This window comes from Pollicipes pollicipes, unplaced genomic scaffold (assembly GCF_011947565.3).
Source record: "Pollicipes pollicipes isolate AB1234 unplaced genomic scaffold, Ppol_2.1 Scaffold_4881;HRSCAF=5763_pilon_pilon_pilon, whole genome shotgun sequence".
Lineage (NCBI taxonomy): Eukaryota > Metazoa > Arthropoda > Thecostraca > Pollicipedomorpha > Pollicipedidae > Pollicipes > Pollicipes pollicipes.
In genome coordinates this window covers 57,599,964-57,623,773 of record NW_023596576.1, presented here as the reverse complement: position 1 = coordinate 57,623,773, position 23,810 = coordinate 57,599,964, and positions in this window count along the sequence as shown.

Below are 23,810 nucleotides of genomic sequence, written 5' to 3'. Positions count from 1 at the left end.
GGAGCGTGCACCGAGCTTGCAATGCCTGCTCATGGAGAATGCACAGCAGATTTACACCGGTAGGCGCTCTGGTGAGGTTTCGCGCAGCAGACTGACACCGGTAGATGCTCTGGCGCGGTTTGGCGCAGCAGATTCACACCGGGAGACGTTCTGGTGAGGTTTGGCGCAGCAGATTCACACCGGGAGGCGCTCTCGTGAGGTTTGACGCAGCAGATTCACACCGGGAGGCGCTCTCGTGAGGTTTGGCGCAGCAGATTCTCACCGGGAGGCGCTCTCGTGAGGTTTGGCGCAGCAGACTAACGCCGGGAGGCGCTCTGGTGCGGTATGAGGCGGCACTGCGCCGGCCGGCGTCTGCCAGTGACGTCACTGGTCAGCTGTCACGGGCCGCGCACACGGGCTGGCGAGTACCGCCAGCCCCAGGGAACAGCCGTGTGACCACCCATAGTACGGCTGTGTGACCACCCATAGTAGGGCTGTGTGACCACCCGGAGTAGGGCTGTGTGACCACCCGGAGTAGGGCTGTGTGACCACTCAGAGTACGGCTATGTGAGCACACCGAATGACCCATCTCATGAGTCGGACGCGGATTGCCAGCGGCGGCGATAACTGCATTCCTCCTGAACTGGCGGCGACGTTCCCCGCCTGGCAGGTGCTGGGTCCGCGAGGTGATCGCAGCGCAACCTACCGTCAAAAAACAACACTAGGCTGTCGCATATCACCGCCAGGGCGATGAGGTTTGGGTCGTGCTCATTTCGTGGGCTTCAGAGAAAAAAACGCGATTAAACACGTGACCCGCAGCTGCAGGAAGCGGCGTTTCTTGTGTCGTGTGCTTCTAAACCATTTTTTTTTTCAGGTAAACGTCTTTTACCTATAGAAGCAAAAGGGATGCCTAACTGAACAAAAAACAGTGTACTACTGCCCAATAGCGCAGCTTGCTTCGCGCCCGCCCCCAACCCACCATACACATTGACAGTCAGGCATCTATGTAGTATGTATTCAACATTTCTCACTTATCACTTGGACAAAAATAGGTATTGAAAAGTCGCTTCATGATCATAGCCTATGGTGATTTCATGCCCCACCTGCGACAGCCCAGCTTCTCCTGGGTGGACGCGCATCGACACACGACCGGTCAGCGACGGCCAATGCAGACCGGTGAAGCCGGTACAACGCTGGCCAATTGCGTTTCGTGAGGTCCTGTGATCAATGAACAGACATCGAACCGGAACTGCCGGGCCAATCCAACTCAGACAAACGGAGAAGATGCGGCAGGACCTACGTGGTGATGCGGAACACGCGACACAGAAAAAGCGACCGATCGTAACAATTTTCTGTGGTGGCGATCCATACATGAGCCTAAGCCTACGGTGCAGCTTCTATCATGCGGATCACAGCGCACAAAACAGAGTCGGGTATGCCTGACAAAGCACAACAGCTTTAACAATGATACGACACAAAACGCCTAAGGACAAGCAGGAATATTTCAGAGGAGCGCACAGCATGAGTCAAAAATAGGTCTGATTACATAGCATTTAAAGCAGCATAACGGACGGAAGTATTCGCAAACGGAAGGATTGTTCGCAGCAACAGAACACATACCCCCCCCCCCCCCCAGCGTGCCTCTGACCTGCGTCACGAAACAACGATCTGTTCAGGGTGGCTTGTCACGCTTGAGAACGCCATTCCGAAGGCGCGCGTGGCACCTCGGCGATCTCCGCACAGTCGAGGACGTGATACAAGAGGAGACCCCTCGGCGCAACAATGACCTGTGGGATGGACGCTAGACTACCGTGCTCTACAACTGCTGCCACAAGTCCTGATGAGCCGAGTCTGCAGCCGATTCGGCAGCGGTGGCCGCACACGCACCCGCACGCGCGCACTATGAATGCACCTGAGATCATTACGTTCACGAAATTCGGCTGCTTGGAGGCTTACGAAAATACCGGCGGCGTGCACCTGATTCTCCACGTACACAGCACATACAGAACCCGCCCGTCCGGCACCGGCCTCGCTCCGAAGCACGGCCGGCCGGCTCGGCCACGCGCCGTGCCGGCCCGGCGGCGGCGGCGGGGCGGGGCGGGGCCGGGCCGCGCGGCGCCGGCCCCGTCCGTGCAGACTAGACTACTTTGGTGGTGGGGGTGCCGGGTCCGGCGGTCGAGATCCACAAGCTCGCGGGTCTTCCTCTGTCGGGCGCGGCGGCAGTCCGGGGCGGCGACCCGACCGCGACTCCGCGCGTCTCATGACAGTCTCGAGACAGGACCGGACGGGCCGTCTCGTGCGCCCGACAACGTTCAGTCAAGGCGCCAGCTTCGCAGTCAGCGGTCATACAAACAGCGCTGACTATCTGCGAGCAATTGTGAATCTGGGGTCTAGGATGAGCGACGCCGAGCGGACATCGCGGACGATTTCGATCCACGGCTCTGGTCCATGCATGCTCCAGTATGGTTCACATGTTCCGGTATAACACACGTACGCGGCTCGCACCACGCACAAATCATGACGGTCAGGCAACACAGAAAACGATTCCTAAGTGCTCGAACGCTGCCGATTGGGTGATCTCGTGTCTCCAGATATGCCTTTGTAGCTTTCGCAATAATCAATTGTGGAATGCGTTGTCCTTGCCGACGAAGCCCTGCTGCACGCATCAAAGTTTCGAATGCCGAACCTCCCGGCTCCAGCAGGTCTGAGCGGTCACCGAGTCAGTCATCGACTCCAGGCTGTTCAGAAACGAGTCGTTGTCCAGATTCTCCAGATTCGTCATTTCATCCCCCAGCTCCTGCGAACAGAGTCGCACGGTCACACGCACAACTCGAGCCTTCTACTCAGGCCGCTAGATGTCAGCCCTCGTCCGGCGCCGGCCGGCCCTCGAACATTCCAGGCGGCCGCGGCTGACTCATTCGACAGCCACGCGACACACGTCGGCTGCCTGCGCGCCGCGCCCAGCCGCGCACCGGCGCCGCGCGCAACCCGTATCGAGTGTTCCCGAAGGCAGCGGCCGTGAAGAGCAAACGGGCCGCTTAGGGCGCTTCCGTTCCGGCGGCGCCACCTGCCAGGCACGTCATGACCGCCGCAGCCGGCGATCCGGAGAGCCGCACTTGGCGGGCTCTGGTGCGGGGCGGTGCCGGTCACGCTCGCTGGCAAAGGTAGCGACCAGATGGCAACACCTGAACTCACGATCGCACCGCGTTACTGGTGCGACCTCCAACGCCCACAGCGCACCTGCGTGACATAACCGGTCTACATGGGCGGCCGTCCCAGCCCGAGCCACGAATGCCGTGACTCTCCACAGTATAACCGACCGGCGCGCCACGGAAGCCGCGCCCGGTCGCCCCGCCTAGACCCTTGGCCGGTGCGCAGTTGCCAGGCGTGCCGCCGACTGGCCGCGGGCTCCCGCCCAGCGCGGGGCGCAGAGGCGGGCGGGCGGCGCAGCGCGCTGCTGCCACCTGGCGGCCGCCGGCGCAGGCCGGCTGGCACGCGGCCGCCGCCCGCCTTCGCGCCCTCGCAGCCGGCGGTGCCAGGTTTGCACGCGCCGGCGGGGGCCGCCCCGCTGGAGCGGCCGGCCGGCCGCCGCCACACGCGTCAACTGACCGGCACCAGACCCCGCCAGTGAGGGCGGCCGACCGTCCGAAGCTGGGCGGCGGGCCACACGGCCGACCGACGCCAGGCAGCCGCCGACCGACGCGGACCTGTCCTGTCGGCTGAGCAGCGCGCCGCCGCGGCGGACGGCGACTCCACCCAACGAGCGTGGCGGGCGGGCGCCGCCCATATTTGGCCACGGAGAGCGGCCACGGCCGCGCCGCTCCCACGGCGAAACAGCCGACCGGACGCCGACCCGGCCGCCCACCAGTCGGGCCGCCGCGGCAGCCGCGCTCTCTCCAAACACGGCGCCGGGCTCAACGGCTGTTGCCGTCCATTCTTGCCGTGTATCACGATAGCGCCAATTCTGAAGATTTCCGAAAGGCGGGCGAGCCTTGGCGCCCCCTCCCTCTGATTCCTGCGCCGGCGTGACGAGCAGATCCCACTGCAGGAGTCACAGGATGAGTCACGTAGGAGGAGTTACACAGAAGTAACAATGGAGGAATCACACAGGAGTCACACAGGAGTCACACAGGAATCACACAGGAACAGTCACACAAGAGTCGCACAGGAGGAGAAACACAGGAAGAATCACAGGAGTCACACAGGAGTCGCACATGAGTCACAGAGGAGTCACACATGAGGAGTCACACAGGAGTCACACATGAGGAGTCACACGGGAGTCACACATGAGGAGTCACACAGGAGGCCGGCCGTGCCTCGCTGACTCAGGCCGCCCGGGATGAAAGGCGGCGCCATCCCTGCGGCTGGGCCCTGCCCGCGCCGCCGTCCGCCCCCGCCCCCGCCCGGCACGTCAGGTACGGCGGCTCCCACCTTCCGGGGAACGGCGGCACCGCACACGACCACGCGGCCGGGGCGGCACCGTCGGTCAGGGGGTCGCGACTGAGCTGGGCCCTGACGTGGACGGTAGAGAGCAGCGCTCGCCTACTCACGCTGATGGAGAAGTCAGTGGAGGCATTGATGTAGCTGAGGCGGGTGTCGTCGAGCGGAGGGTCGCTGAGGATGGAGCGGCGCTTCAGCACCCCCGACCGCTGCACCAACACGGCGGCGCACACTGCAACGGGGCACAGGTCAGGTCAGGTCAGGACCGCTGCACCAGCACGGCGGCACACACTTCAACGGCGTACAGGTCAGGTCAGGTCAGGACCACCGCACCAGCACGGCGGCGCACACTGCAACGGGGCACAGGTCAGGTCAGGTCAGGACCGCTGCACCAGCACGGCGGCGCACAGGTCAGATCAGGTCACGTTAGAACCTCTGTATCAGCACAGCAGCACGCAATGGAACAGGGTACAGGTCAGGTGAGGTGTAGGTCATGCTTCACTTAAGCAGCGCAGTACACCCACTCCAATGCGTTTCACATGGGTCCTGCGTGCTTCAAGCACACATTTCAGTGCAATGTCCATACTTGAGGCACTTGGATGACCCTGCTACGGCTGATGACTCCGAGCCGATTAGCATTTCCCGCGTGATCCGGGGGCCGCGCCAACGTCACATCCAGTTCTGGGTACCGCAGTCAGGTGTAGGACGAGGTCAGTGTACGGCGGCAGCCACTCACGCCGCGCTGGCCTCCAACCGCGGGCCGCCTCCCGAGCCCGGCGCTTGTCCTGCCGGCACCCCGGCTGGCGGCGTGTGCTGCATGAGTGACGCTGCTATCACGCGCTACGGGTCTCGGCGTGTGGCGCGGTATGAGCAAACACCGGGGCGGCCCGCACCACAGGCACCGGGGCGACTCGTGACGCCAGCGCCGGCGGCGGCGGCGGCGGCGGCGGCGGCGCCCTGGACCGTCAGCGGTGACCGCACCTGGTTAGTCACGCGCGCCCCGGCCGCTGCTCTGAGTCACAGGACTGTCGGGTGCGTCACCGACCTGGCGCACTGAGGTCATCCAGACCGGGGCCGAGGGAGCGCCAGCGCCAGCGTCGGCGCCGCCGCCGATCGCGCGGAGACGGCGACGCGGCCAGCCGCCGGCCCGCCGTCCAGGTACCGCCCCGTGAGCACGTGGGGCATAGCTGACGGACAGGTGACGTCACGCCGCTTCGAAAACCGCGCGCCCGCGGATAGTTCAACGTCTGACTGCCGGAGCAGCGGTGACTCATCGCCCCGCAGCCGTCCGGACGCCCACAATCCCAGAATGGAGCACGACGCGGCACCGCTGTGGGCCGTGACGCCCAGCCGGTGGGCGCGGCCGCCCGACCGGCGGCGGATCACGAGCGGGCGTCGCCGCCGCCCGTGGCATCGATCGCCTCGCCTCGCCGCGCCTCGCCTCGCCGCGCCGCGCCGCGCCGTGCCCAGATAGCGCCGCGTGCGTCACCGCGCCGGCATCGGAGCCGCGGCTAAACCGAGCCGACGCGTCACCGCCGCCGGCGCCAGCTGAGGACGGCGCGCCGTGCCAGGCGACCTCTGGGCGCCGGTCATCCCCGCCGGCCGAGCCAGGCTCAGCGCGACAATTTGGCGGCGCCCCAACCGGCCAGTCGGCCAGACGGGGCGCGGCGCAGGCTGGTCCCGTCCAGGACCGGACCACACCGCATCACACCGCGGCCCCAGGCGTCCCACCTCCGTGCCGGTCCTGACCGCCGTCTGCGCTGGACGCCAGGCCCCCACCACCGCCAGACCACGCCCCAGACATGCCGCCGCGGCCGGTCCCGCCTCGCCCCACCCCAGACGTCCAGACAGACAGCTGGTTCCGGCGTGCCGCCGTAGCCGGTCCCGCCTCTGCGGTGGACGGCGCTGTCACCGATGCCCCACCCCAGACGTCCAGACAGACAGTTGGTCCCGGCGTGCCACCGTAGCCAGTGCCGCCTCTGTGGCGGACGGCGCCGTCGCCGGTGCCCCACCCCAGACGCCCAGACAGACAGCTGGTCCCGGCGTGCGGCCGTAGCCGGTGCCGCCTCTGTGGCGGACGGCGCCGTCGCCGGTGCCCCACCCCAGACGCCCAGACAGCTGGCCCCGGCGTGACCCCGGCCTCCGCAGCGCCCCGCCCGGCGCCACGTGCCCGCCGCCGTTCGATCGGCAGCGCCCCATGGGGCGCCGCTGCGGACGCCGGGTATTTCGGGCCGGCGCCGTAACGCGCGACCCGGCGCAGGCCGTGACTCAGCCGGCTGGTCGATGAGGGCGGCGGCGGCGGCGCGATGGGCGAACAGCCGAGATCGGCGCGTCACCCGGAGGGACGCACGCGTGGAACGAAACGGAGGCGGGACAACAGCGAAAAGAAGGCAGGGACGGCAGGCAGGGAACAAGACAGAGCGAACAAGACAGGAAACGCCGGGCGGGCTGTGGGCGAGGCAAGGGTATGCGACGGCCAAGGACGGAAGACCGTCCTGACGTAGACGGTGTGCCTGACGGTAGACGGTGTGCCCGTCCTGACGGTAGACGGTGTGCCCGTCTTGACGTAGACGGTGTGCCAGGGGAGCGTGGAAACCCGCACAGTACGGGACAGCGCAGGCTCGAAATCCGCGGCGGGCGGAAAAACGGAGCCAGAGCGGACACGCTAGAACATGATGCTGGCGGGACGGCCAGGCCACACCACACGGCAGACGCGGAAGAGGCCGGCGGGTCCGACGGGAAGAGACGCGCGGCACCCGCGGCCGGCGGGCTCGTCTCGTCCGCCCGCAGCCGACGCGGCCTCGACCGGCGCACGCTAACGACACTCGCCAGACCGAGCTTACGCGCCCGAGTCGCCGACGCCGGCCTCGCCAGACGGCCGTGTCTCAGGCCGCGGCCCGCTCCGGACGGCGGCAGGGGAGGGGGACCTGGCGACAGCCACCCCCGGTGAAGGGACGGCCCGCGAAAGGTCGCACGGGTGCGACGGTCCTCAGCGCAGAGCCCGGCCAGCACGGGTGCGGCAGACTGGGTCAGGCGGCCCAGCGCGGCCGGCGCCGGGGACTGTTTTAGTGCGGGACTGGCGGCGTCGATCGGTCGGGCGGCGTCGGACGGTTTACCTGACACCGTCAGTGACACCTGACATCTGACACCGTCCGTGAGTTCACCATGGAGTGCGGGACTGGCGGCGTCGATCGGTCGGGAGGTGTCGGACAGTTTACCTGACGTCAGTGGCACCTGACACCTGACACCGTCAGTGAGTTCACCATGGACGTAGGAGTGGCGGCGCCCGGCCGGCCGTCCTCGTGACCTGGCACGGCAGGCGGCCGCGGACGATCAATGAGCGATGCAGCGGCGTCGCATCGACCAGCGCGGAAGAGACGGCTCCGCCCCGCCCCGCCCGCTAAAATTAGCGCCGCCGGGCAGGCACGGACGGGGCGCGTGACGGGCGGCCGCGGCTCATCCGTCATCGCCGTGTCGGGTTCGGCCGTCGTCGCCGGTCCGGTCCGGTGACGGACGGGCGCCGGCGGCGGACGGCGGGCGCGCCGCTGCGCAGCGGCCGGCCGTCCGGCGGTCACGAGAGCGAGACGCCGTATTCTTAGCCGACGGCGGCGACGGCGGCGCGCCGCGCGAGGCCGCCGGGGGAGCTGGGCGGCCGCGATCCGCCGCCGACCCGGTCGGTGCTTCACGAGCCGGCTCAGCCGAGCCAAGCCGGCCCACGGTCCAGCCGTCCTCACGCAACTCATCTGCAGCTTATGCGCAGGATGACGCATCATCGTCCGCATCCCTGGACGATGGGGGGGGGGGGGGGGGGGGGCGGGGCACGCGGGCGCCGGCCGGCCCGCGTCCGTCGACACCTCCGGCCCGGAGAGACTGGGCACCGCCGGTCGGCGCGGCCGGCCGTCCCACCGACAGACGTCGCTCGCAGACCCGTCCGACACGAGACACGCCAGCGGTGGGGGAAGTGCAGTCGATCGAACTTCGACTCCGGCTGCGTCGCATCAACAGGGTTGCGTGGCACCGGCGGCCTGGCCAACGTGACACTGTCCAGCGCTCCCATGACCTCCACGGTCGTACGGGCGCGGTCTAAGACACGTGGTCGCGCTTTCTCGGGTGTTTCGTAACACCCGATATGTAGGACACCTAGTGTGGCAGGACAGGAGCGTGGAGATGGAAAATATGCGATATAGTTGATCTCTCGTGAAGGAATGGTGGTTAGGGACGAAATACATACATGAGAGCAGATGTAACAGGGTGTTTGCATGTATACCGATACCTGCACGGCGCTTGTATCAGTGTGCGACAGCTCAAGTTTTTGGTGGAAATTTACAAGTTTCACAGTAAATTTCAGGCTCTCAGTCTAGGACTTTTCTCGTAATATTCATATCCCATTCCTGAAAAGACAATGTAATTTATCGCTGGTTTTAGTGCCTTTCGAGACTGGACTAAGACATAGCGGTCTCCATGCCACATTCTGCCCGAACGCTTTCGACAGACGCTGCCTGCAGTGCACCGGCACCCACGTGCATGGAAAACAACAACCATAACCTCGCCATTGGTCTCTGACAGCGGACGTGACGCAGACCACCTCAACCAGACATCGACTCCGCCAATCACCACCGCCAGCTGTCCCGACCGGCCTGTGACATGGCGCGGTGGCCGGGGTGGCCGGCCGCAGCCGGATGGGGCGAGGCGCCCCGGAGCGTGTGCCCACCTCCGTCTTCGCCAGGCGCGCGCGGCGGGCGGCCGCGCGGCGCCGACCGCCGCATGGAGGCGCCGCCGGCCGGCCACACGTTCCAGTCTGGCGCGCGCCGGCCGGCTGGGCGCGTTCCGCGTCGTTGCCGGGTTTCGGCGAACGTGCGGCGCAGCAGGCATGCTATCTGAACCCATTAGCGGCCGGCCGTAAGCCTGCCACTTCGGCCGCGGCGCGACCGGCGGGGAGACGCCGCCGCCATTAATCATCGCCAGTCCGACACTAAATCACAAGCCAGACCTCTTTAAACACAGACACCATTACGAACGCTTGACGGAGACGTACGTGGCTCGTTATGGCGCAATTTCTGATGACTTTCGCGCACATCAGTCACGTCTCTATATCGAGCTGGGCGGAGACCCTGGATTCTGGGGCCGGCACCCGGCTTGCGCCACCGCCCCTGTCGTCCGATGCCACGCTGCACCGGATAGGGCACGGACAAGGCATGCCTCGGCGCCGCTGCCTCTGCATGAGAGCCGCCGGCCGCGAGGGAGCTGACGGTGCCGAGTCTGGCTGGTTATCAGGATTGGGGAGCAGCCTGAGACTGAAGCATTCCCGCAGCGGCCGGCGAAGAACTCCACCCGGACAGCAGCGGCGAACTCCCCCCGGTCAAGCTCGCCCAGCCAACTCCGAGTCCAGCCAACCACCCGAGACACCATCGCGCTTCACCTGCGAACGATCCGTCGCACTCTCATCCACAGCGGCGGCCAACACCGGCGGTGGTGCGTGCCAGCCCTTTGACACCAACTCCGCTGGGATGCACGCGCACGCGCGCTCGCCACGCACCCCGGACGGTACCACTGCCGGGCGTCGGCACCCAGAACCAGAATGACGTGGGCTCGCCTCCCTGCGACCCTCGTCCGATCGCCCGAGGCGCAGGACGGGCCCAGGCGAGGCCTCGGCTTCCGCAGCTGCGCGGGGCTTCGGTCCGAGCCGAGACGGCCGCGTCGGTCTAATTAGGCTTCTGTGAGCAGTGGTTGGGAATGATCTTGCTTGATTGCTTCCGCAAGTTCGGCATGCATAATTTCGGGACTTAAATGAGCGTGGCTTCTCGAAAACAGCGCTCTCCTGGCAAGAGTCCGTCAGGGGCAGAAGCGACGTGTTAATCCATGTTCGCACACATCGCCTGGTTCGTAATCACTGTACAATACCGTGCTCACCCACTCCCCTGTCCTCCGTTCCCACAGGGCACAGTCGAGGAGCGTCGGGGCACCTGGCCGACGTGTGCAGAATGCGGGCTCGCCTCCCGGAATCCCACTTATGCACCCCAAAACACGGTCACTGCACAGCCCGCCCGGACGGTCAAGCTGGCACGGGTCGGCCCTGTCGTGACGTTGCGTGGACGTGAGAGCCCATCAGCACTGCTTCGCAGACAGGACGAGCCGAAACATATTAGCTTGACGGAAATTGTTGTACTGTGGTGGTGTCAGGGCATTTCCAACACGCTGCGCCTACCGAGAACTCGGATCCAAGACATTCCTGCAAAACACGCTGTCAGGCTTAAGGAGCGCGCTCGCACCGTGTCCTGGCTGTCACGACAGAGACCGAGGCAGGAGCAGGAGCAGGATCAGGAGCAGGCAGGCATCGAGCCGTCCGTGTCAGCAGGTCAGGGCCGCCGTCGGACGCAGCCACCGGCGCTGCGCATCTGCACAATGCATGGATGAGACACGAGCGGGCACGCTGATCGGCTGTCTGGCGGCGCGGCTCCGTCGCGTCTGACGTCAGCGCTCCTAATCCGACTCTCGTAAACATACTGCAACGGCCAGCCACGAGCAGGCGCAAAAACCTGACGTCACACGATCTGCTTCATATTTATAGCCGCCAGAGTGTGGGACAGGTGACCCTGAACACACGATGCGGGCCAGGAGGGTTATTCCAGGGCTGGTAAGCGTTTTCGACCATCAGTTTATCCACGCACAGAAAGTGCTGGTCCACCTCCCGACCGTTCCAGACTAGCTGGCCGCCGCCTGCCCCAGCCCGGTACTCACGTATGGCGACGGCTGCCAGCATGACGCTGCCCACGGCCACGGCGCTGATCTCGGCCGTGCTGAGGGGGTCGGCCGGCGCCGGCTCCGAGCCGCGCGCCTCGCGCCGCACCGTGTCGGCCGAGGGCGCGGCCGGCGGCGGCGAGGGCGACCGGAGCCCGCCGGGCACCGCGGGGCCACCGCCGGACGGCACGGCGCCCGCGTCCGCCACGGAGGCCGGCGCCTCGGCCGGAGCGACCAGCGGCGGCGCCGCCCCGTCCGCCGGGGCACCGCCCGCGCCGCCAGCGCCGGCCGGCGGCGGCGAGTCGGCTACACCGCCTGCCACACTGTCTCCCTCACTGTCCGCTGCACTGTCTACTTCACTGTCCGCTGGGCTGTTCGCCGCACTGTCTGCTGCAGTGCCTGACGCGCCATCTCCTGCGGCCTTCGCTCCACTGTTCACTGGGATGTTCTCTCCACTGTTCACTCCACTGTTGGCTCCAATGTCAGCTGCACCCTGCGCCTGAGGCCCGCCACCGCCGCTGTGCGGCCCGTCCCTGTCCCTGACCAGCACCGGGTCTCGGACCGCGCCGTCCTCCGGCTCCGTCTCCTGCCCCTCGTCCTCCACCGGGGCTTCGTCTCGTTCGCCGTCGAGCGGCAGCAGCGGCAGGGCGGCGACCGGCTGCGGCTCTGGCTCTGGCTCCTGCTCCTGCTCCCGCTCCTGCTCCTGCTCCTGCTCCTGCTCTAGCTCCGGCTCCGGCACCGGCTCGGGCACACCGCTGCCCTCCACCAGCGCGGCGGCCTCCTCCTCCGACCGCGGCTCGGTGACGCGCCGGTCGGGCAGCGCGCCGGGCGGCGCGGCCGCCGTCAGCGCGCTGCTGTACGCGATGACGACGCGGCCGCCGGTGACGCCCTGCACGCGCCGCTCCAGCCAGAGCCGGTCGGGCTGCAGCAGGCGGCGGAAGCGCAGCAGGTCGCTCCGGCGGACGGCGGCCACGCGCCGGCCGTCGCGGGTCCGCACGTACCCGCCCACCGGCGCCTCGGTCGACCTGGCGGCGCGCAGGACAAGGCGTCAGAGCGGACACAGCGGCAGATAGCAGAGAGCCCCAACAAGCCGTCGCACTGCGCTGCGCGATGGCTTGGGCACTGCCGACGACATGGAATGAAAAATGGAAAAGGAAGATGTTTCGCATTCATTGTCCACGATTTTAAACTGAGTTGGACGGATTGCAATACTTTATGGTATCTATACGAATGAATCTGTATGGCGTAAGAACCAAATACCAACACGCTCTATTTCCTGAACTTGAAGCCAGTTGATGTTTGAGCTTAACATTAGGGCTTGCTTCGACTCACAGGACAATAGCCACCCAATACAGTATTCCGAGATTAATTTGAAGAACAAGTCAACGTCACGCGTAAACTGATTCCTTACTTTGTTTATAACGCCCATGCGGGCGCCTTGCCCCATTCATGTCACACTCGATCACCATTACGACGAATTGCGATTCTGGAAACCGATGATCACTATTAACCACGCATCATCGGCTTAACGAGTTAAAACGCCAATGTGACGTCAGCTTGTTAGGTGAGTGACGGCACGCACAATGAAGCGTGATGGGTCTTATCTTCGTTTTACCCGAATCTTGCTTTTTCCGTGACGCCTGGCGAAGTCGCACTGCAGAACCATAGCTACGTACGCTTTGCCATATTTTGCATATCGCCGCGTACCCACCAAAGTAATTCATTCGTTTTAAGAGTATTTTCCCATCACTAGTCCTTTCTTTTCTCAAATGTACAAAACGTCCAAGCACAAAACGTGGCTGGGTGTTTAAGAGATTACATTTAAATGACCTCTTTTGATGTCAGACAATACCGTTTCAAAGGTATCTATGACGAGGTGTTTTGACACATTTACGAGGCTTCTTTGATCCAACGTAGCACACAAACTGTAGTCACGCCATAGACAGCCATCCATAAATTATTTGACACGAAAAACAACTACCGCTGCGCAAAACTGCCAGCATCACAACTTCAACACCGCGAATAACAAATATCTCTCGAAGGTTGCCGGCAGCTTCCGAGCCTTTTCCGTGCAGCGTATGCCGTAACTGCCTCCCCAGAGGGTTGCCGGACCGATGAGACGCGCCCGAGCCTGTGACAAGCCGCAGCCAGAACACATCACCGCCGGCAGGCTGCCATCCGGCCAGCGCGGCGCCCAGCCACTGGGTCAGAGCGTGCCTCGGCCGCAACACAACCGCCGCGGTATGTGCGGAGCGCCGGGAGCGGCAGAGGTCCGAGCCAGACGGACGCTGTCCCGGCTGGCCGGCGGCGGCGGCGGCGGCGGCGGCTGCTGTCTCGAGCCGCCCCTGTCGCTCGGCGGTGGCGCGCGCTCCGGCCGACCCGACTGACCCGACCCGGGCCGTATCAGGGCGCCCGGACGCCGCCGCCCAGCCGCGACTTCCGTCAAGATTACACGTCTTTATCGGAGCGTAGGCCACTCGCCGTCCGATACGGACAACAGAAGGGTGACATCGTCAACGTGGGCACTCGAGTCGAGACGTCTGATTGCTCCCTTCTGACAACGGGTACCGGGGTCGGTTGCGACCCTACAGCAGCTTATTGAGATTTGGGAGCAACGAGGCCATTTTCAGGAATGGATCTGATCACACAAACACCGCCGGAGGGTCGGCTGACCGTTTGCCATTCCTTCAGTGAAACTGATCCACCAAGTCTTCCTCAGTCGGAGTGTTTGACTCGTATTTCACGGGCATGCAAATATGTGAGGCCTGGCGGGACCGGCACGACGGGCGCCGACTGTGGCATGGTGCGCGCATCAATCAGGGTCTCGACCTCCAAACATCTCCATCAACGGAACGGATCTCATGTACACATGGAAAACTACCGCCGCTGACCACCGCAAGAGCAGCCCTACCGCCGGAGCCGCCAAGCGACTTCCTCTCAGCCTGCTGGCATCGGTGCTCTACTGCGGGGGCTGGTTACATCACATGCAACTAGGAATGAACGCACGTTTAGCCCGCGCTGAGTACGCACAGCTGACGGCAATGGCTTCGCTGAATGGGCATGTCCTATCGTGAATGCCGTGCACGTAGAAAGCCGGAGTAAAATTGGAGTAACTCCGACCCGTAATCCTAAATGTCGCGAGTACAATGCGTGCAGCTTCGCGGTTTCGTCCTACGTTGCTAGGCCTCGGTCACGTATCTCCGAACCCCATCATATTAGCAAGTCGAAATCGGCTTTTATGGGCGGCAAACTCTCACAGTTTTTCGGACGCACTCGTGCGCACTCATTGAGTCGCGTACCCAGCTGAGAGCCGGGCGAAGCGCGGCATGCGCGAGTTCTGGCCGATGCCAGCTGTGCAGGGCACGACGCCTCCACAGGTGACCCGTGAGCATAGGCACGGCGTCGGCCAGTTGCGTGCGGTGCCCACCGCGTGGCCCAGTGCAGCGGGTGACTGCCACCGTCCCCGCACGTCCGCCCGGGCCGCCAGACACCGTCTCGATCCCTCCCGACTGCCGGACTCGCCGCGTGGAGGGAGGCTGGACACGCCGAGGACTCGACCTTCCACCGCGTGCGGGCGCCTCTCCCCACGGGCCCTCCGCTCTCCGGGGCCGCGGCACTCACTGGGGCGTTACGGGGGCGACGGTGGTGGTGGTGTTGGCCAACTCAGCCGACGCTACCAACATGGCTCGCGGCGTGGTCGGGCTGGCCGCGGCCGGCGTCACCGCCAGCAGCGCCAGCACTGGCAGCAGCGACAGCAGCGCAGGGAGACCAACTGCAACAGAACGGACAGAAGTGTTAGCACCTGCAGCAGCAGCGACAGCAGCGGGACCGAGTGTAGCAGGACGAACAGAGGCGTCCACACCGTTGCTCTGAGCTGACGCCTGTGAACCGAACAACATAAGGCTGAGTGGTCGCAGCGCTCATGTTTGGCGAGGACACACACACGGACAGAGACACTGCGCGGGCTGGGTCGGCGGCGCGCCGCAGACCAGTCGGATGCGTGTCGGCGTCGAGTCCCGCGCCGCGCGACGACGGTGGAGGACATCGACTGGGCCGAGGCACTGCACGGCCCGCCTCGCGCTGGGGCTCCGGCGGGAGCCGCGTCACTTACGCCCGACGTGCGCCATCACCGGCGGCAGCGGCGACACTGCCACCCGGCCCGCTCGCCTACGGCTTCCGGCGGGGTCAGTCCCGTCGATAGGGCTTCGTGCGGCCCGGACCGGACCCCGCGTGCCCGCCAGCGCGCGCCAGCCACGCACAGGTCCTCCGCCGCACTGTCAGGGGTGCCGGCACCGCCAGGCAGCAGTCGCCGCCGTCACCGCCCGCCGCAGAGGGCGGTCGTGCCCCGCGGCCAGCCGCCGGAAGGACGTGGGGGGGGGGGGGGGCGAAAGGGGTGGGAGCTGATCGCGACTGGCCGCCGCCAGCGGCCCGGAGCGCTTTGTAAGCGCTGATGCAACTTTTGACTTCTAGTTGCGCGCTGAGTGGGGCTGCTGTGCATGCCGACCCCGCTGAGAAAAGCTTGCACCTATCCGCCCCTATTGATTCCAGGTGCTCACGAACGGCAGGCGAAGTGCCCCAGCTTTCCCCTACCATCCGCCGTGCGCGCGGTCTATTGACGTCCCCAGCAGGCCAGCGGGCGAGACGGACGTGCGTGTTTTTGCAGGTCATTACAGCGTCGGCCGTCCCCAGACACCGCCGCATCAATCGAACCTGCCCGGATACGAGACTGTACGGTCCAGGAAACGGCTGACCAACAGCGCCGTCCGCCGGGTGAGCCAATCCGCCGTCTTCCCGGCATAGCGGATAACAAGCAACGCGACCTTCCGGATGTAACGGAGCCCACTGTAGCTCGCCGGGGTAACGGGCTGGGCGCAGTGTCGCGGTTCAGCTCATGGGCCGGGTGCCGGCGGCTGACCGGGCTGCGGTCAGGTGACGCCGACGGCCGGCGGGCAGCCTGCGGGGCGCCGGCTTCTCCGGCCGCGCCGGGGCGTCGGCCGGCCGCCGCTCCGGACGTCGTCGCGCCGACGCCCGGTCAGCCGCCGTCGGAGACAGACGAATCGGCCGGGAGGTCTGGCGCCGGACCGGGACCGCGGACCAGACCAGACCAGACCCGAACAGTCCAGACCAGACCAGATCGGACCCGACCCGACCCGAACAGAACAGTCCAGACCAGACCGGATCCGAGAAGAACAGTCCAGACCAGACCAGACCAGACCAGACCGGACCCGACCAGATCCGAGCAGACCAGCCCAGACCAGACCAGACCTGATCAGATCCCAGAAGAACAGCCCAGACCAGACCAGACCAGTCAGGCACTCCAAACGCAGCCGCACCGATCGTGACAGCTGTACGGAGCCGACAGACATGACGGGCCCACAGCTGGATCACCCTCACGAATGGCATCGACCAGGGCTGTGCGCGCTTCCACCAACGAGAGTCGGAATACGACGCACATCTTAAAAAAAACAAAAAAACATACGTTCATCTCCCACGGGAACGCATGCACCGAGCGCGTTGCGTTGGAATCGCACGAGCCGACAGCGAGAGGTCGAGGAGCGTCAACAAGGCGCCGCGGTGCAGTGACAAGGCATCAGCATCAACAAGGCACCGCAACACAGTGACACAGCGCGAGGAGCATCAGCGAGGCGCTGCGTCAATGAAACAGCGCGAGGGGCATCAGCGAAGCGCCACGGTACGGTGACACAACGCGAGGCGCCGCGGTACAATGACACTGCGCGAGGAGCAACAGCGAGACGCCGCGGTACAGTGACATAGCGGGAGGCGTCGCCATACAATGAAGCAACACGAAGAGCATCAGCGAAGCGCCGCGGTACAGTGACACAGCGCGAGGAGCATCAGCGAAGCGCCGCGGTGCAGTGGTACAGCGCGAGGCGCCGCGGCATAGTGACACAGCGCGAGAAGCATCAGCGAGGCGTCGCGGTACAGCGATACAGCGCGAGGAGCATCGGCGGAGGGCCGCGGCACAGTGATACAGCACGAGGAGCATCAGCGAGGCGCCGCGGTACAGCGACACATCGCGAGGAGCATCAGCGAGGCGCCGCGGCACAGCGACACAGCGAGAGGAGCATCAGCGAGGCGCCGCGGTACAGTGACACGGCGCGGCCCAGCGGCCAGCAGCGGCCCAGCAGCCCAGCGGCCAGCAGCGGTGTACTGATGGCTCGCACCGGCCGGCCGCTGGTCCGCGCCGGTGACACGCAGTCCACCGCAGACTCACCGGGCCGGTCTGAGGTCATCGCCAGGAGGCCGAGTCGTCTCATCTCTCATTTCACGGGGCTCGGGCCGGCCGCTGGCCGACGCACGGCCCACGAACTGCAACCAGAACGGACGGGGTAAGCGGGGAGCCGGGCCAGGGTCCGACCACCGCAGCACACAGATCGGACGCGGGTTCGCCTGAGCGCGTGCGTGGCGACGTAGGAGTCGTAGGAGCGTGTGGGGTACTGCCAGTGCTAATGAGGCCACACAGTCGGATATCGGCACACGCAACTGGCGCAAGGTCAGGCGTAGCAGCTTGCCGCACGTGGCTCCATACCGTGACAAGGGAACACTTGTCGACACTGTCGATCGCTGCGACAGCAGGCGTTTCAACACCGATACAGCGGAGCCTCCGTTCCGGCAGCCGAACTCGCACGGCGCAGGGCCGCCAGCCCGGACGCGGTCGCACACTGCGTGCATTCGCTGCAACCGCGGCGCTGTCTGCGATGACAAGCGGACGGAGTGGGCGGGGCGGAGGGGGGGGGGGGGGGGAGGGGCGCTCTTCCCGTGCGGCTCAGCGCCCGGGGTCAGGTGGCAGGGGCCGAGAGCCCTGCTGTCGCGGCGCGACCAGCCGCCAGACACGCACGTCCGGACGACTACGGCGGTCAACGCTCACCGCACAGGAACTCAACACAGCAGCCGTGGGAACCCCGGCCGAACAATGGACACTTGCGTTTGTTGTGAGCGGCGTCGTGAATGGACACACGTGGGCGTAAAAACGGCCTAGAAAGGGCCACTCAGTGGCAAGAGGCTCTGAAGCCCAAGTGGTCATGATTCATCGCATGATAGCCCGTTTCCAACACACGTCGCAAACCGACTTCAAACCAGTGCTCAGTTTGATACCACGCCATGCCTTGCGAAACATGGCATGACATCGAAAGCGCCCAGCCGTGGAAACACCGTCCTTTCGCCACCAGCCCACCCCTGGAAGGAAACTGCGCACCGCAGAACACGTCACGCGCCGGCGCCGCGCAAGGTCAGACGGTTAATCCGGAGACTGCCGCGGCCCGGCTGAGTCAACTGATAAGCCTTCCGGCTGAGGCAGCGGCGCTGGCTGCCTGTACCTGGCGGCGCAGGTTCGGACCCGGTCCAGCGGCGGCGCACGGTCGAAACGACGTTCGGAATTCGGGTGCTGGAATGCAATACTGCGGGCGGGTGTGCGCCACAGGCCGCACGGACGCGCCGTTTGCCGTCCGGCCCGCGGGCGGGCGGGGCCCTCCGGCCCCACCGGGCAGCGTCTGTATAACCCCAGAGGTGTGCGGACAATCGCTCATGGATTTCGGCTGACCCTTTCGCCCGCCACGGTATGCTAATGAGCGGTCGGCGAGCGCGCGGACAGCGGCGCCGGCCGGCCCGTCCGCGGTCCGCGGCTGCCCCGCCGTCTGCCGCGCGCGCCGCGCGGCGCGGACGGCCCTCACCGCGGCGTCGAATCCCCGGCGAGGCGACGGACGTACCGGACGGCGGCTCACGCTGTTGCACCGCAGCGGCACCACTGCCGCGGAGACGAGAGGCCGGACGGCCGCGGCGGTGACGCGTACGCCACCGCCGACCGAAGGTCGCGCAGTGCCGCCGGAAAACACGGCCGCGCGTTACCACACCGGTGCGGTGGAAGCCCCGGTCCCGCAGGCATCCCGGTCAAGCCGTCACGCGGCGGCCGTGACGTCCGGCGACGGCGGCGGCGGTCGGCTCCTACGCTGAGCCGGGAGGGGGTCGTTACGCGGCGACCGTGACGTCCGGCGGCGGCGGCGGCGGTCGGCTCCTACGCTGAGCCGGGAGGGGGTCGTCACGCGGCGACCGTGACGTCCGGCGGCGGTGCAGTTGGTCGGCTCCTACGCTGAGCCGGGAGGGGGTCGTCACGGCCGTCAGGTGGCAGCAGGACGGCTCGGGACACGGCCGTCCGATTATAATGATAGGGTCCAGACGGCGCAGTGCCGGCGGGGCAGGGGACAGGAGACCAGGCCCGGGTGGTGGCGCGTGGGCGTCAGCCGCGAAACGCCGCCGGGGAGTGACGTCACACGCGTTCCGCAGATCCGTCAGATGATCGGGAAAAACATGCGTGAGACAGCCGCCGGAACTGAGCGGTCGCTGTACCGAGCAAGGCGGAAGCTGGTTGAGGAACACCGGCCAGGAGTCGACCACGAATGCAACTGAAACTGGCTGAGCTGGCAATTTCCCCGTTCCCCCGCCGCCTCTGGGACTCGGGGCTTCAGCTGCCTTCTGTGGCACTGACAAGGGACACTGGGAGCACCTAAGCATGCCGCGCACGTGTGCGCTCTCTCCCATAGGCGAGCGCAGCCCAGTTTCTCTCCCGTGTACGTTCTCCATGCCGACGGCCCCGGACGCAGGCCCGGGCGCCTGGTGTTCATGATGGCTGGCCGTGTCCGTGGCCGCCGAAGCCAGCCGTCCAGCCGCCGATGGCAAGCAGACGAGCTCTGACGCCGCCGGCCGCCAGTCGGGCCCGCCCGCCCAGCCACGCGCCGGACGGTCGGCGCCGGCGTCGCGGCCGCCCTGACCTCCGGGCATGTCCCCCAGAGCCCGACTGCAGGTCCCGCCCGACAGCTGCGGCCGAGCGGGACAGACAGCTGCTCACGGCAGCCGTCCGGAAACTGCCCGGCCGGCCAAACGCCAGTCTTCGTCAAACGAGGCGACTTCGGAGCTTCTGAACTGCCGAATCAGCCCTCAGATTTTCGTTGGCGCACGCTGGACTGGCCAATATATTCGGGCCGAGATTGGTATTACAAAGTACCCGTTCAACTTCAAAAGACTCTAAAGTGATTTGAGGCTGAAACCAGATCCCTCTCTGCGATTGGCGGTTCATCGGCATACATTTCCATGCATTTGTGTATGTTAACGCTAGAAAGGGACCCACCGGCGCCATGCGCCGACGAACAGAAGCCCCAACACAAGCCTGGCCGCAGCCGCCTTTCCACGATCGGCTCGACGCCCACCCCCACCGGCACCGCGGCGCCGGGCACTTCCGACCGCCGAGGCTGCAGGGCTGGCGTCGCCGGCTTCCGACGGCTTCCGTATTCCACGTGGGCGGTGCGCGCCGGCCCGGCAGCCCACGTGCAGGCGCCGGGCGGGCCTTCTGTTGAGTCGGCACCGGGCCGGGTAGGGCCGCCGACCAGCCGGCCCGGCGTCGCGGCCGGCACAGGCGGAGCTCGATGGACGGGCGCGCTGGCTGATCGGTGTGAGCGTCAGCTGATCAGTGTGAGCGCCAACTGATCAGTGTGAGCGCCAACTGATCGGTGTGAGCGCCAGCTGATCGGTGTGAGCGTCAGCTGATCGGTGTGAGCGCCAGCTGATCGGTGTGAGCGCCAGCTGATCGGTGTGATCGCCAGCTGATCGGTGTGAGCGCCCGGGGCGTCGTCCGCCCAGCCACCGTGCGGGGACGTGGAGAACTGGGGCACATCGCCGCCCAACGGCCTGGTGCACCAGATCGGGGTGAAAATTGTCGGAATAGCAACGGCAGTGTGGTCATGTTTCAGAGCAAAAACCCGCGTGACGGAAGTCTGCCAGACGGCGCACGCGACCGTCTAGAAGCCCGCGTGGCTCGTCAGCATTCCGCCTGCACCAATACACTCGGAACCGGAGTGGAAGTGAGGTCGGCCGGCTGAATGGGCCGGGGGGAAGTGAGCCAGCCGCCGCAGCCGCGCAGCCCCCGTCCGCCGCAGCGGGGTAACAATGGGCCGGCGCCCGCCCTGACCCAGATCCCGCGCACAGAGCCGACCCGCGGACCACGCCGGTGCCGGAGGGAGGCGTCCGACGCAGGACGATAGGGCAGAGGGTGGGGCGGTCGTGTCGAGGGAAGGAGGGATCGAGCTGAGCGGATAGGTCATGTCCAGTCGAGAGCTGCATCGCGTGAAGAAGTCATGACGCGTGGGGAGATGGTGTGAGCGGGGAGGTTGTTGCGAACAGAGCGGTGACATCCGACCAAGAGGTCATGCTGAATGGAGAGCTCTGAGCGAATGGGAAGGTCAGGGCAGATGAGAAGGTCAGAGGAGCTGAGAGGTCACGCTGGACGAAGACGACAGAGTGAATGAGAAAGTCACAGCAAGTCGGTGGCCACATTGACCAGAGAGGTCGCCCTATATGAAGTCACATGGGGGGAATGCCTGCACCAAGTAGTTCATATCGAAGAGAAAGATCCCATAACGTGGAGGGGTCATGTTGGGATTCAAAAGACCCGTCCACGGGCGCCCGAAAAGTAGATCTAGTTCAGGGCTCAGCCACGAAGAGGCCGATATAACTCGTACTAGCTAAGGTCTGATCGTATTTCAAACCACTCAAGTTATATGTTCTAGGAAATAAGTTGCATGCCTTTATTAAACTCATGCTTCATTCTTGCAATCAATAACCCAGATGTGGTGGTGGTGGCGGGGGGGGGGGGGGAGCTCGTGCGTAAAGCCAAGATGAATGCGTAAGAGCCTCGTAACCTGAAGCATCGGGGAGGGAGCTGGCGGCCCCAAGCACCAGCCGTTGCTGCGCCACGCCACTGGACACGTCCTTTCGAGCCGAGCTCAGATCCGGTGGCCGGGCTGAGATCGAATGGAGGGACTGTGGAGGGACGTGGAGATGTTATATCGAGTGGACGGACCAGATCACGTGCAGAGGCTATACCGAAGGTAAATATCACGGCAGTCGAAGCGCCAGTGCTCAATTTAGTGACGCCTGATTCGCTGATTTACATCGTACAGAGACTTCGCGAAGATAACATCATTTGTTACTGATGTCAGTAAGGGAAATACGACAACACGCGAACATTGAAACGCAGAATGCGGTAAAACCGCACCATAACGAGAGCAAGTCTTTCCGTCATCTGGGAATGCCTGGGAACATTTGGGCTTTATGTACAGGAAACTGATACCGTTACATTGCAGCCAGCACAGCCATGTGCATTTGTAGCCGCTCTTAGATTGCATAGCTGAGTGTGACCTTGTTCGTTTCCCTTCATGGAATATGCCCAGCGCACAGATGCAAGCCACAGGCCGCGAATGACAACAGTGCACGGCGTATCTCGCCGAAAAATATCCAAGCTAAGCACTTTGAATGTGTGACGTCAATCCTCCGCAGATAGCCGCGATCCAGCACGCTCGTTTATACATTCCTACAGCTGCTGAGCTCGAACGGCATTCCAAATTAGCAAGCTTCGCATTCCAGCGAACGGTCCGCACGCTGCTCGTGTAAAGGCCACATCCAAAGGTCCGCACCGCAAACGCTGAGAAAATGAATTTGTTGCTGACCGCGGCACTGTCGAAGTCGGGCGTGAGCGTTTGGCCCCCAACATTCCGCTCGTCTCCTCCAGCTACCACCCATTCGCCGACAAGCAGCCTGCCGGTGGACAGGAGAGGACAGGACAGGACAGGGCAGGGCAGGTGCAGTGCAGTGCAGGACAGGTCAGGTCAGGTCAGGTCAGGTCAGGTCAGGACAGGACAGGGCAGGACAGGACAGGACAAGGCAGGGCAGGGCATGGCATGGCAAGGAAAGACAGGACAGGACAGGATAAGACAGGGAAGGGCCAGGACAGAAGAAAACAACACAGGACATACCACGACAGGGCAGGACAGGGCAGGGCAGGGCAGCACAGGGCGGGGTACGACAGGGCAGAGGCTCCTGCCACATCAAGCCACCTGGCTTCAACCCAAACCGAGAGCCGTCCGCCAGTACGCCGCGAGGGTCCTGACCGCGCCAGCACACCCGCCCGTCCCCCGGCGTCGAACTCGGCGGGGCCGCGAGCGCCCTGACCGCGCCTGCGCGCCCGCCCGTCCCCTGGCATCGAACTCGGCAGGGCCGCGAGCGCCCTGACCGCGCCAGCACGCCCGCCCGTCCCCTGGCGTGGATGCCGGCGGGGCCGCGCTGGCAAGGTCAGCGGCTGCGGGGTCGGTCACTCGTCGACACCCCTCGGACGACCGGCCGGCCTTGGCGACCGGGCCGCGTCGCCGCGCGTCCCGGAGGTCGCCCGGAGGTCGTCCGCTCCCGATGACCCGGCCCGGGCCGGCGACACGGCTCGGCCGGCACCGGCACCCTGTCTGGCAAGGCCGGTCGCCGACGAGGCCGTACAGACCCTCCCCCCCCCCCCCCCCCCCACCACCACCCGGTCGCCTAACGAGACGCGTGTCCGCGGGGCCGCCGGGAGCGGGTGCGCGGCGCCAGCGAACGCGCGTCAACATTGTTCGGGCCCCAAGTACACGCGGGCCGAGCGAGTCGGTGATGGCCAGCGGGCGGATAGGCGCGAACGCGGAGGAGCCCTGCTCAATACGGGCGCCGCGGCATGCGCTGCAGGCGGGAGCGTGATGGCCGAACGGTTGGCACCTTGGGCTCCCACGTGCGGAGTCCGCGTTTGAATGTCGGTTGCGCCCTGGCCGCTGAGCGCTAAGACG